Source organism: Apium graveolens, chromosome 7, assembly GCF_009905375.1.
Source record: "Apium graveolens cultivar Ventura chromosome 7, ASM990537v1, whole genome shotgun sequence".
Classification (NCBI taxonomy): domain Eukaryota; kingdom Viridiplantae; phylum Streptophyta; class Magnoliopsida; order Apiales; family Apiaceae; genus Apium; species Apium graveolens.
The window spans coordinates 81,166,807-81,180,886 of record NC_133653.1 but is presented as its reverse complement, the minus strand read 5'-3'; the positions used below and the strand labels follow the sequence as shown (position 1 = coordinate 81,180,886).

Genomic DNA, 14,080 nt, shown 5'->3' with positions numbered 1-14,080 from the left:
GTTCAGGTTGTTGATCAATGCATTGTACCTCTCAAACACTTCAGTGATTCCTTCTCCTGGATTGGATTTAAAGTATTCATACTCAGAGGTTAGGATTTCTAGTTTGTTCTCCCTAACTTCCTCTGTGCCTTCATTAATAATCTCAATAGTTTCCCAGATATGTTTGGAATCTTTACAATTCATCACATGTCTATTCATCAGGGGATTAAGGGAATCTACTAAGATTAATTGAAGGCTAGCATCCAGGGAAGCTTCTTCTATTTCAGCAGGAGAGAAGTCCTCAGGATCCTTCACATAAGTTCTCGCTTTGGTGATCACCACATCATTTTCTATTACCTCTGGTTCCATAACCATAGGAATTTTTGGACCCTTCTTCAACACTTGCAAATATTTGGGATTAGCAACCTGTAAAAACAGTAGCATCTTCTTCTTCCACATAACATAATTTTCTTTATCGAAAAGTGGAATTTTAACGGTTCCAACTTTTTGTGTAGTCATTATGAATTTTTAAGTGAATAAAAAATTCAAGAAGTGAAAGAAACACAAAAGTCTAGGATCTAGATTTGTACGTTAATCAGAAGGCTCTGATACCAATTGTTAGGTCCCAATTTGTTTGTAGAAGGGGGGGTTGAATGCAAACAATACCGTTTAATCGAATAAAATGCGGAATAAAATTTTGAAACAAAATTCAAGTTAAATAAAACTTTTATTAAACTTGAAAGGTGTTACAACTACGGTATCGGTTACAAGGGATTAATCTCAAATCAATTATTACAAATCTAGAATAAATTCGACATGAACTTTTTCTATTTTTGTAATTAAAAGATCAAATGCTAAATGCAATTTGAGATTAAGTTCTAGGGATTTTAATCCGCTAGATTGATACACAAGAACAAGATAAGTATTTCTAGTTGATTGGATTTAACTTTACAATCTAGAAATTGATCTTGAAGTTGCAGATGAGATGAAATATTTTTCTGCTCCTTTTTCTTTTGTCCTTGAGTTTGTGTTCTGTTTTATTAAAAATGAAATAACAGACTTCTGCTCCTTTTTATCAAACAGCCGAATGTAAAAATGTACTGGCATGACAATCTTCTTTGGCCAGCAAGACTTTCAGTATGACAAAATTTACAACTAGCAAGACAATTAAAATGAGCTAGCAAGACTTTCGGTATGACTATTGATTGTCATACCGATTGTCATATTAGTTCAAATAAATTGTCTTGCTGAATTAATAACAGATTTTAATCTAAACAGAAATTCTAATAAGACAATTAAATGTATTGGCATGACTTTCGGTATGACTATCAATTGTCATACCGATTGTCATACTAGTTCAAATGAATTGTCTTGCTGAATTTAAGCAGATTTTAAACCAACTAAAATCTTGTAAATCCTTAATATTAATTCTAAATTAATTAATCAATTTAATTCAATTAATCAATAAATTAATCTTTGCAGATATAATTTATTTTCTTAATTAAATTATATGACTTAATTAATTAATAGAGAATTAATACTAACGCTGAGTAGCATCCATTCTTCTGACAATCTTCTGAAAGTCACTGAGACTTATGAATCAATTCCGCCACTTCAATGCTGACACTCGATGTACTGTCTGGTTCATGAGTGACTAACTTCCGTGACGTTTCTTCATGTCTTGACTTTGATATTCTGATTGAATCCTTGTAATAAATGATACCTTGACGAGATCTCTGTCACTTGATTAAATCCACGATCTTGATTTATATCACTGAGGCATGATCAAATTCTTGAACTTCTTCCAGTGAATCTTCAAGTCTGCAGATGAACAATGTTTCTTTATTCTTTGACAGATGTTACATTGTGAGATCTCTCTGATGATTGATCCACTATTTACTTATTACATTCTTATTTGAGTTGAGTTAAATACTCGAATAAACGAGTAGGCTATGACATATGCCTTTCAATCTGAGTAACCTATTAGTTTAAAATCTGATTCTCTAGGATACCATAATCCCAGAGCAGCTGTTCCTTTAAGATATTTAAAGATTCTTTTTATAGCTGTTAAGTGAGGTTCTCTTGGATCTGCTTGAAATCTTGCACAAAGACAGGTAGTATACATGATATCAGGTCTACTAGCAGTTAGATAGAGTAGAGAGCCAATCATACCTCTGTAGTCAGTAATATCTACTGATTTACCGGTATCCTTATCCAGTTTTGTCGCAGTGGCCATTGGAGTGGATGCACTTGAACAATCTTGCATTCCAAATTTCTTCAGCAAGTTTCTGGTGTACTTGGTTTGACAAATAAAAGTGCCTTCCTCATTCTGCTTGACTTGAAGGCCCAGAAAATAGCTAAGTTCCCCCATCATACTCATCTGATATCTTGACTGCATTAGTTTGGCAAACTTTTTGCAAAGTTTGTCATTTGTAGATCCAAAAATGATATCATCAACATAAATCTGGACCAGAAGTAAGTCATTTCCATGGTTGAGGTAGAACAGTGTTTTGTCTATTGTCCCTCGGTTGAATCCACTTTCTAGAAGAAACTGAGCTAAAGTTTCATACCATGCTCTAGGAGCTTGCTTAAGTCCATAAAGTGCTTTGTCAAGCCTGTAGACATAATCTGGATGTTTGGTATGTACAAAACCTGGAGGTTGTTCAACATATACCTCCTCCTCCAATTCTCCATTGAGAAAAGCACTTTTCACATCCATTTGAAAGACAGTAAACTTTTTGTGAGCAACATAAGCCAAGAATATCCTTATGGCTTCTAACCTAGCAACTGGTGCAAATGTTTCATCATAATCAATTCCCTCCTGTTGAGAATATCCTTTTGCAACCAGCCTTGCCTTATTCCTTGTAATTATGCCATCACTGTCAGTTTTGTTTCTGAATACCCACTTTGTACCAACAACGGATCTATTCTTTGGTCTTGGCACTAGGGTCCAGACTTTGTTTCTTTCAAATTCATTCAACTCTTCCTGCATTGCTTGCACCCAATCAGCATCTTGAAGAGCTTCTTCCACTTTCTTTGGCTCAGTCTGAGAGAGAAAAGAATTGTAAAGACATTCATTTGAAGTACCTGTTCTAGTTCTGACACCTGCATCAGGATTTCCAATTATCAAATCAGGTGTATGTGATTTTGTCCACTTCCTTGCAGATGGAAGGTTTTCTCTAGAACTGGATGCTCCCCCAAGATCCATGCTATTTTCATTTTCATTTTCTGATGCTCCCCCTGAAACTATGCTCTCTGAGTTGGATTCTTCAGTATTTAGATTTTCAGCACTATCAGAACTTGGCTTATCAGAACTTGAAGAGCCAGATGTATGTTCTGATGTTTCTTGAGATGTGGTAGGATCTTGAGTATGCTCCCCCTGCATAGGTGCATCTTCCTTTGACGTAGTCTCCACAGTTTCAATAACATCAGAGTTTAATCCATCAGATTTACAGTATCAGGACTTAGACTATCAGGATTTTCTGTATCAGAATTTGAGTCTTCATTTTCAAATCTCAGCTGATCATGGTCAATGAAATCTTCAAGACCAGTAATCTTTTTGTCATCAAAAGAGACATTGATAGATTCCATGACCACTTTTGTTCTCAAATTATAGACTCTGAAGGCTTTTGTGGAAAGTGGATATCCAACAAAGATTCCTTCATCAGCTTTTAGATCAAACTTTGATAGTTGTTCAGGATGAGTCTTGAGAACAAAACACTTACATCCAAATACATGAAAATATTTCAGATTTGGCTTCTTTTTCTTCACCATCTCATATGGTATTTTTCCATGCTTGTTAATGAGTGTTGCATTTTGAGTAAAACAAGCAGTCTGCACAGCTTCAGCCCAGAAATAGGTTGGAAGCTTTGCTTCTTCAAGCATTGTACGTGCAGCTTCAATGAGAGTTCTATTCTTCCTTTCAACAACTCCATTTTGCTGTGGAGTTCCAGGAGCAGAAAATTCCTGCTTTATTCCATGGTTTTTGCAGAACTCTTCCATTATCAAATTCTTGAACTCAGTGCCATTATCACTCCTTAAAACTTTCACAGAATCTTTGACCATTTTATCCAGATGTTTGATATGATCAATTAAGGTTGATGCAGTTTCACTTTTTGTATGCAAGAAATACACCCATGTGTATCTGGTGAACTCATCCACTATGACCAACGCATACTTCTTCTTTGCAATAGACATGACATTTACTGGACCAAATAGATCAACATGTATTAGATGATAAGGCTCAAGAATTGATGATTCAGTCTTGCTCTTGAATGAAGATTTTCTTTGTTTGGCTTTCTGACATTAATCACAAAGACCATCAGGAGCAAATACTGTGTTTGGCAATCGTCTCACAAGATCTTTCTTGACCAGTTCATTTATATTGTTGAAATTTAAATGAGAGAGTTTCTTATGCCAATTCCAGCTTTCTTCAATTGATGCTCTACTCATTAGACAGATTGTAGAACCATCAGTACTTGTTGAAAGCTTAGCTTCATAAATGTTACCACGCCTGTATCCTTTCAGAACAACTTTGCCTTTAGATTTACTCACAATTTCACAGTGTTCTTCAAAGAAATCAACATGATAACCTCTGTCACAGATTTGACTTATACTCAGTAGGTTGTGTTTAAGTCCTGAGACTAGAGCTACTTGTTTAATTATGACATTTCCAAGATTGATATTGCCATATCCCAATGTTTTTCCAATGTTGCCATCTCCATAAGAAACACTTGGGCCAACTTTCTCCACAAAGTCTGATAGCAGGGCCTTATTTCCGGTCATATGTCCTGAACATCCACTGTCCAGAACTAGAATATATTTCCTGTTGCCCTGCAATCACAAAGACCACTAATTATTAATTTTAAGGACCCAGACTTGCTTGGATCCTTTGGCCTTATTAAGTTTGTTAACATTTGCAGCGGATTTAGCATCAGAGCTTATGTTAACATTTTTCTTATCAGAACTTACACTATCAGACTTTGAATCAGAATTTACACTAGAAGGAACAATGGAAACTTTCTTCAAAGAAGGTTTTATTTGATAATAATCATAGTACAAACTATGATATTCCTTACAAGTATAAATGGAATGCCATAAACTACCATAATGAAAACAAGGATTTTGTGGTTTGTATCTAACAGACTGACTCTTAACTCCTGATTTTGAAGGTAAGGAGTTAATATTCTTATTATTCCTGCAAAAAGAAGCCAGATGGTTAGAACTTCCACAGTTATGACATGTTTTCCTAGGAGCATCAGGAACAGGTTTATAATCATTGCTTTTATTCACACCTTCCTTTCCATTCCTATTTTTCCTAGGTGATTTTACCTTGTTTGCATTCTTGACATCTTTCAGCTTATGCTTAAGCTGCTTTTTTTGTCATTAAGCCTATGTTCACTTCAGCTGTCTTTTCCTGTTTTAGTTTATCAGAAGTTAATTTCTTTGTAACTTCTGATTTTTCATTTTCAGACTTTACAGTTACAAACTTAACAGGTTTTAACTTTGGCTTTTGTTTATCAACATACTTAATTTCTCCAGTTCCTTTATCTTTCTTATCTTCTCCATAACCTAAGCCCTCTTTCCAGTTTCCACTACTTAGCAAATTTTGAGTTGTTTTGCCAGAGTTAGTCCAAGTCCTGATAATCTCTCTTTCCTTTTCTAACTCAATTTTTAGAGATTCATTTAATTTTAGCACTTCATTCCTAACATAAAAAGCATCATCTCTATCCTTCTGAGTTTGATGGAACATGACTAACTCTTTTTCTAAGAAATCATTTCTTTTCTTAAATGCAAGATTTTCAGAAGTTAATCTTTCACATGTTAAAGTTTGATCTCTATAGCTAACAAACATGGTTTTAAGATATCTTCTCAACTCATTAATATCATCAGTATGAAAAGCATAAGTAGTCTGAGGTACCTTTGTTTCAGCAGCTTCAGAACTGCTCTCAGCACTTTCTTTATCAGCATTTGCCATCAATGCATAGTTTTCCTCACTTTCAGAGTCTGAGGTGTCTGTCGAGCTTTTCTGCTTTGTGACAAGAGCCTTGCCTTTGTCACCCTTTACCTTCTTGCAGTCAGGAGATATGTGGCCTTTCTCACCACAGTTATAGCATTTAACATTGGTGTAATCTCTTCTGTCAGACTTTCCTCCTCTGCCTTCAGATCTTCTGAAATTCTTCTTATCAGAACTTATGCCTTTCCTGGAAAACTTCTTTCCCTTCCTGAACTTCCTGTATGCAATCTTTGTGATTCCTTTCACCATAAGAGCACACAGCTTCATCATCTCCTCATCAGCATCAGTCTCAGGCAAGCTTTCAGAATCTGAGTCATCATCACTCTCAGAACTTGATGACTCGGTATCAGACTTTATGAAAAGAGCTTTTCCCTTGTCTTTCTTTGAGGAAGCTGCTTTGGGGAATTCTTCTTCAGCCTTAAGAGCAACTGTCCTTGACTTTCCTCATTTCCTCTTGCTTTTTTGTTCCATCTCCAGCTCATGAGTCTTGAGCATTCCATAGATTTCGTCAAGAGTTGTTTCATCAAGATTGTAGTTGTCTCTTATTGTCGTTGCCTTCAAATCCCAGCATTCAGGAAGAGCTAACAGGAACTTAAGGTTTGAATCTTCAAGATCATACTCTTTATCAACCAATGACAAATCATTCAAAAGTTTGACAAATCTATCATATAAATCATTCAATGACTCATTAGTCTTTGAGTCAAAGTGTTTATACTCTTGAGTGAGTATTGCCTTCCTGTTCTTCTTAATTGTGTCAGTTCCCTGACACCTTATTTCCAGAGCATCCCATATCTCCTTAGCAGTCTTGCAGTTGATTACCCTGTTTGACATTACATTATCAATGGCACTATGCAGTAAGTGTCGTACCTTAGCATCCTTAGCAATTGATGCTATGCCTTCAGCAGTATAATCATTCTTCTCCTTTGGTACGGTCTTTGCTGCTTCACCTGCAACTACAACTGCGAGTTTGGTTGGTTTGAGAGGGCCTTCCTTGATTCTATCAAGGTATTCTGGATCCGTTGCTTCCAGGAACATGGTCATCCTTACCTTCCATATGGGATATTCAGATGGTCTCAGTATGGGAACTCTGATGGTCTCATACCGACTCTGAATTTGTGTCTTTGGTGGTTCCTCAGTTTTGGTAGGCTTAGTTGGAGTTTCTGTGTCCGACATGATTGTGTTTGGATCTTTAACTGTATGTATGTTAACAGATAGGCTCTGATACCAATTGTTAGGTCACACACACACTGTAGAGGGGGTGAATACAGTGTATAGTACACTCAAATCGAACATTAAGAACTTAAGTAACAGAAAACAAACTTTATTGAAACAATAAACTCTGTTATAGTATGGAACTGTTACCTCTCAGTGATGAACAAATATCACGAGAGCTGCTAGGGTTACAATGAATAATCTTCTCTAATAATGATAACACTTATAGTGTAAACCCTATATCTGTGTTTATATACTACACAGTTACAAAAAAATCGCTAATTGATATGGAATATAATTTTGCTTCCTAAAATATATCAATCAGATATCTTTTCTTCCAAGTATTCCATTCTTTACAGAATTCCTTCTTCATGCATATCTCTTCTTATGTTTATCTTGATCTTCTTTCCTTTAATCAGCTACTGTCCTTATCTGATTGTCCTTCAGCACTTAAGTTCTGATATCTATCTTCCGACGATTATCTCCTGAAAACATATGTACTGATATCCTTAAGTCCCGACTTCCAGTATAAGTACTGATCAACAGTTAAGTACTGATTTATCCTGTTCAAGTAAGATCTGAAAGCTAAACATAAAACATATTAGCCATGACATTATCAAATATATCTACCATTATAGATTTCACACTTTCACTTTTCAAACTACTAAATATAATATCTAATTATTAAATAATTTACAAGAATAATTCGGTTTTCACCGAATAATTTATTAATACAAAAATTCGATAATAATTCAAATATCATTACTTCAATAAAATCATGCAAATCTCATATATTTACAAGTACAAATGTATGTTCTGCAACATGAACATTTATGTTCTGCAAACTACGCATGTTTTATAATATAATATATTTTGCAACGTTCGACTTGTAAAGTCTATGCCATCTGCAATATTTTCAATAAAATTGTGATATTTGTAAAATATCATTCGAAAAATAATACGTTCGGAATAATTTAAGCTATATTTCATTTGCAGAACATATATAGACTTCAAGGACTCCACTGAAATAAGGGACTCCATAGAATATATATATATATATATATAATAAACAGTTATGTATTTGTGATTGGCTCCTTAGATGTGTCTCTTATTTAGCAAAAGACTAATAAACAACTTACTTTTTCTTCTTGGTCTAACATAATCTAAATATATACTCGACAGAATTTATCCTTTTTGAGATTAAGTGGTTACATTCCATGTTCAACTATCTAGATCTTTGTGATAGTAGTAAGAGTGTGCAATTTTTCGCTGATGATTACATTGCGTGGACATAAGGGTGCCAAATATGTTATAAAATTTATATTACAGCAGCAAAAACATATGTAATAAATGCAAAGAACAAAACACAAAGTTAGAGCACTATGTGTCACTATTGAAACAAACATTCTCTCCAATCACTACCACACAAATGGTCTTAACCAACATCCAAAAATGGTGTTGCCAAAACAAATGTTGCCTTATGTGACCTGAAACTTAAAAAAATGATGTATGCCAACATCATAACCGAATTTCGGTATTCATGTTGGCTTAGATTTCCTATACCAACACCTTTTTTGATGTTGTCTTAGACCTGCAAAAAAATTGAAATAGAAAAAAGCTGGGGAATAATCTCGGTCAAAGTTAAATTGATAGCCCGAACAAACTAAAACAAAAAGTAAAGTAGAAAACACAGCTCTCTCTGTCTCAGTCTCTTCGCACAAAATCAAACACAAAGCATACTCTCTCCACAAACCCTCATCTCCGTTAATATATCGGGGCCGCCATAAACACAGACATAAAAAATGACTCTCTTTTCCTCATCTCCGTTAATATATTGGTATTGATAGTAATTACGGCTGATGTTTTTTTCCCGGTACAAATCCCTAACAAGTATATCAGTTCGATATGTTTTGTTTAGAACCAAACACTCATGTGGACAAAAAATAACGTACTGACACAATTAATCTTGCATCAAGAACGTTTAATTGCTTCCTAAGCTCTTGTATGCCTCATGGGTCACAATCCTCTACCACGATCCTTCCTTCCCAAACCATAAATGACCAACGAAATGCAATTTTATACTCATAAATTGCATGTATTTTGCATATATAATTTTCATTATAATAGTTATGTTTATGCAAGAGGATTGGCAAAATAAAATATGTTCTACTACATTTTACATAATATTTTAATTGCAGAATATATGTGGTCTTCGGCATCCCAAAAAATGAGTATGTGTTTATGTATATGGGTCGATGATCTTCTTCATTTTTTAATTTATAAATGATTAAACTAAATAATTTTAGTAGGTTCCTGGCAAGTGTTATTGTATACTCACACTCTATCTCACAATACTAGTCTCATTTGATTGAAATTTTTTCCATAATAATTGTCCATTCGAACTTTCAAATCATATATGTGGTCATTTGTCGTAAACTGCCCTTTTGAAAATTGTATAACAATTAATGAGATGTGAGTATGAATCTAAAATAGTTTATAATTTTATAGAAACAATGCATTTATGATGGATATAATTGAAAAAATATCATCAAACTAATACTTTTAATATAAGTAATTTTTTCAAAAGAGACTTGTATAAGGAGTATGTTATCAATCTTGTACGATAAAGACATTATTATATATATATATTGAATATATAACTAATTCATAAGAACATTGCTAATTCTTAAATCACATAAGCATATAAGAATTAACAATTAAATTAGGAGAAGGGTTTGAGAAAACAAACAGAGATTGGATTTAATCTCGAGTCCGGAAAACTGTCTCCTTAAAGCAGTTTCTCCCCGCACCATCCGTGTTTAGCGACCTGCTTCCCAGGATAAAACGAGATACTAGTATAATCGATAGATCGAATATACTCTCAGCGAACTTGAACTGAGCCCGAGAACTATCACCGGAATATTGAAAAAATTTAAGACTAAAGAAATCAAAAATGAAAGAGATGACTCTTATTTCCTTGACTTAATAAAACTGGTGCCCTAAGACTCTATTTATAAAGAGAGGCTTGAAAGGACTTGTTTTCTTTTCAATGTGGTACATGGTTTTATAAGAAAAACTAAGGAATATGTTTGTGCTACTCTCGATGTGGTACAAAACCACTTTTCATATTAAAAGGTAAAACTTTGGAACATCAGTTCTCATTCACCTTTTACTCATTTTGAGTATGTTAATATGCGTTGGAATCCCCTCGAAGAGAAGAATACGTTCCAATAAATACACACCACTAACACATAATGTGTCTCACTCATATAGAGTCTCAAAATGATTCACAATTTAGTCTAAAATACTAAGTTTGTCCAATAATCCCCCACAAATGAGATTGATGGTCCAGTAGCACGCACCACATACACACCACATAGACAGACAGACGCGGAGCTTGACTTGGTGATAGTTCCGGAGGTCAGATATAGCATACGATAGGTAGAGAATGCTCCTTGAACCTTCGCTCGAATAAGTATATCGACTTTACTGGTAGACAGTATGACGCGATGTCCTTGAACTATTCGACCGTTTGTGTAAACGATGACATACTCATCACTATATATTTCCTGACTCATTCAGTTCTCATGATTATGTCCATTTTGGCCCTGGAACATCGGATGGGTTCTGCAAGAGTTTCTAAAGAATTGTGCCTCACAATTCTCCTTTGAAGCGGCCATACTTCTCTCTTACATAGGTGATCTTTATCTTATAGAGTAACCCGCGTTTACTCAACCGAATATTATGTATTCAAACTTGAAATCCTTGTATTCGTCAAAGATCATTAAAAGCATAAAGCTTAACCTCATACCTTACGGGTCTCACTGTTTCATCATCATAGAAATAGGCCAGGGGTTACCCCCACAGTGATTTGGTCATCATGATTTAGTTGTCCCATTGAACCAGGTTCTTGGGATCTCCAGTCAGCAAGGTTGGGTGTCCACCATGACGCCGTTAAGCAATAGGCAAGGCTCATTCCTCTCGATGATTTGACAACTATCTCTTGGTCTAACTAGATTCCCTTGTCTTAAACAGATTCGCTCAGTTTAACCATCTGGTTAGTGGATCCAAACATTATCATTTGACTTTACATAGTCAATCATGATAATTCTTGTTGAGAATAGTTGTTTAATGGTATTATGTCCTCATCATAGATGTGAGACATACCATTTCATACACAATAATGTGATATCCCAATTTGCATATTGATTACACGATATATGCATATTGAAGACACATTTTCCTTGTCATTTAGGAATATCCTTACAAAGTGGCTACTCAGCCTTTTAACTGCATTTATTTTATGCACCAGACTCGTATTCCATCATGAATCGAGCTAAGTTTAGGATTTCCATGACACGACTGCTAAGTGTGAAATGTATTCTCGAATGACTTTTAAGTTCTTAAAGTTAAATATCTAATTTACATACTATATTCACATAGTACAATTAGATATCTTTCGTATTGCAGTCCAAGCTCACGAGCACATATCATACACCTTAAATCTCATTGCAATCACTTCCAAGTGACCAATTTCCATTGTACTCGTGCATCTACCCAGTTTACCAACTGTGTAGCCTATGTCTAATTTTGTAAAATTTTAAAAAGTACAACAGACTTGCAATCCTTCTTGAGAGATTGATAAGTGGCATTTTATACCACTTAGAACGTCTTAAAATGGCTTAAATTGGTGTCTTGAAATCAAGTATTTTGTGTATTTGATGCGTTTTTCTAGTGTTTATGCATTTCAGGGTATTAGTGGCATTTCGGAGGAGGAATCATCAAGAATAAGCCTTGGCATGTGTTCACCATTGAGAGAGGAAAAGAACAGGCAGATTACGGCGAAGAAACGGAGCAAACCTGGAATTTTTCCAGTAGGGTCCTGCGCGCCCGCGCAGCAATGCTGAGCGGCCACGCAGCAGCCTTTCGCGCCCGCGCAGAAATGCTGAGCGGCCGCGCAGGGTCGGGGAAAAAGCTGAATTATTTTAGACTTCTACTTCTGTTTGGCTTCCAACTTCTATGTAATCTGAGTTTTATGGGACTATTATATAAGTAGATTTGAGACGTTTTCATAGAGAATAAGAAGGAGATTATGTTTTAGATTGTGTTTTACAAGAAGCGAAGGAGATAAGGAAGAAGACCGATTTAGCACACTGCAGCGAAGAGGAAGCATATATTCTTGTGATTCTTGTTTCGTTGTAATGTTGGATGCTAGTTTTCTTGCTTTGACTTATTTACTCTTGTGACATACTCTATTTTAATATAATTAGTTTAGTTATTATTTTCTTGTGTTGTTTATCATGATTTCATATGAACCCATGATGGCGATAAGTTCTATTATGGGCTAATCGTGATCATGGGGTTGCAACGGATTTATTATGGAATTCTTTAGTTAATTGTTTAATACTTTAGTGTGTGATGATTGCATGATATCTAGTATTGGTTGTGCGTATTCGTCTTATGTGCGTCGCGAACATATAAGATAGGGTGTTAATCTCTTGTGAAGCGACGGTGGATCTTGAGATTTAGAACTTGCCATGCTAGCATAGGTTCATGTACGTTGTGCATGATTAGTGGGTAATTCTAACAGTTTTATTTGCCCTATGTAATCAAAAGGGATAACTTGTGCTTAAATCGTTGTGTTGTCAATTTCTGTAGACATATAGGAACTCAACATAATTGATGACTATTCAACTTCTATCTTAATTGTGGATGCTTGGTAGAATGGTATTAGTACAATGAAAGTTGGCTTTTATCAGTTTCGTGATATTCGATTAATGTCATCACTGTCACATGCTAAAGGTAATAACAATGGCTATAGAAGGAAGTAATAATGAAGTTGTGATCTCATGAGTATTTTATTACTGATAAATTGAAGTGTTAGTTAAGTGGTTAATTAAGTAGTTAATTATAGTTAATATTTAATCAACAATTTTAAGTGTTATTATCTTAACATTGAGAAGTAATCATACATTGGTGAGTTAGTTTAATTAGACAATAACTTAGTCTGAGTCTCTGAGGGAACGAACTAGAAAGTATTCTATATTACTTGCGAACGCGTATACTTGCGTGAATATTAGTGCGTGATTTCGCCCTAACAAGTTTTTGGCGCCGCTGCCGGGGACTCGGCGTATTTGTTTAGTTTATGTACTTACCATCATTGGTCATTAGGACTCAGTGATTAGGACATAGTAGTTACTTACTCTTTTCGGTTGTGTTTCAGGTACTTTAGCAAGCGTTTATGCAAACTCGTTCTCGTGCTCGCAAGAGGACCTTAGATACAGCTGAAGAGAAAGACGAAGTTCTTGATACTTCGGAGAAGTTAGATTTTGAGGATTCAGATTCAGGAACTGAGCAGAAAGAACCAGTAAACATGGGAGATCGTATTGTTCAAGCTGATCCAGCTCTTATGGATTTTTCTCGGCCTAAAATTGATGACATTCAGTCAAGCATCCTTCATTCGGCTATTCAAGCTAACACCTTTGAGATCAAGCCGGGCCCTATTCAAATGGTGCAGAATTCTGTTTCTTTTGGAGGAGCGGCAACTGAAGACCCCAACATGCACATAAGGAATTTTGTCGAGATCTGCAGCACTTTTAAGTATAATGGCGTGACTGATGAGGCTATCAAGTTGAGGCTTTTCCCATTCTCACTGAGGGATAAGGCTAAAGACTGGTTACATTCTGAACCAGCCGGGTCCATCACTATGTGGCAAGATCTTGCGTAAAAGTTTCTGGTGAAGTTTTATCCAATGGCAAAGACTGCTGCTATGAGGAGTGCTCTTACTCAGTTTGCACAGCAACCTACAGAATCTATGTGCGAGGCTTGGGAACGCTACAAGGAAATGTTGAGAAAATGTCCACATCATGGAAT

The 14,080-nt window shown here is 35.4% G+C and overlaps 1 non-coding gene across 1 annotated transcript; it reads right to left on the bottom strand.

Annotated features, from left to right (window-relative positions):
* Positions 1-13,973: 13,973 nt before the first annotated feature.
* On the bottom strand, positions 13,974-14,080 carry LOC141675385 (small nucleolar RNA R71). The gene has a single exon (XR_012556041.1). It is a non-coding gene; the product is annotated as a small nucleolar RNA R71 (small nucleolar RNA).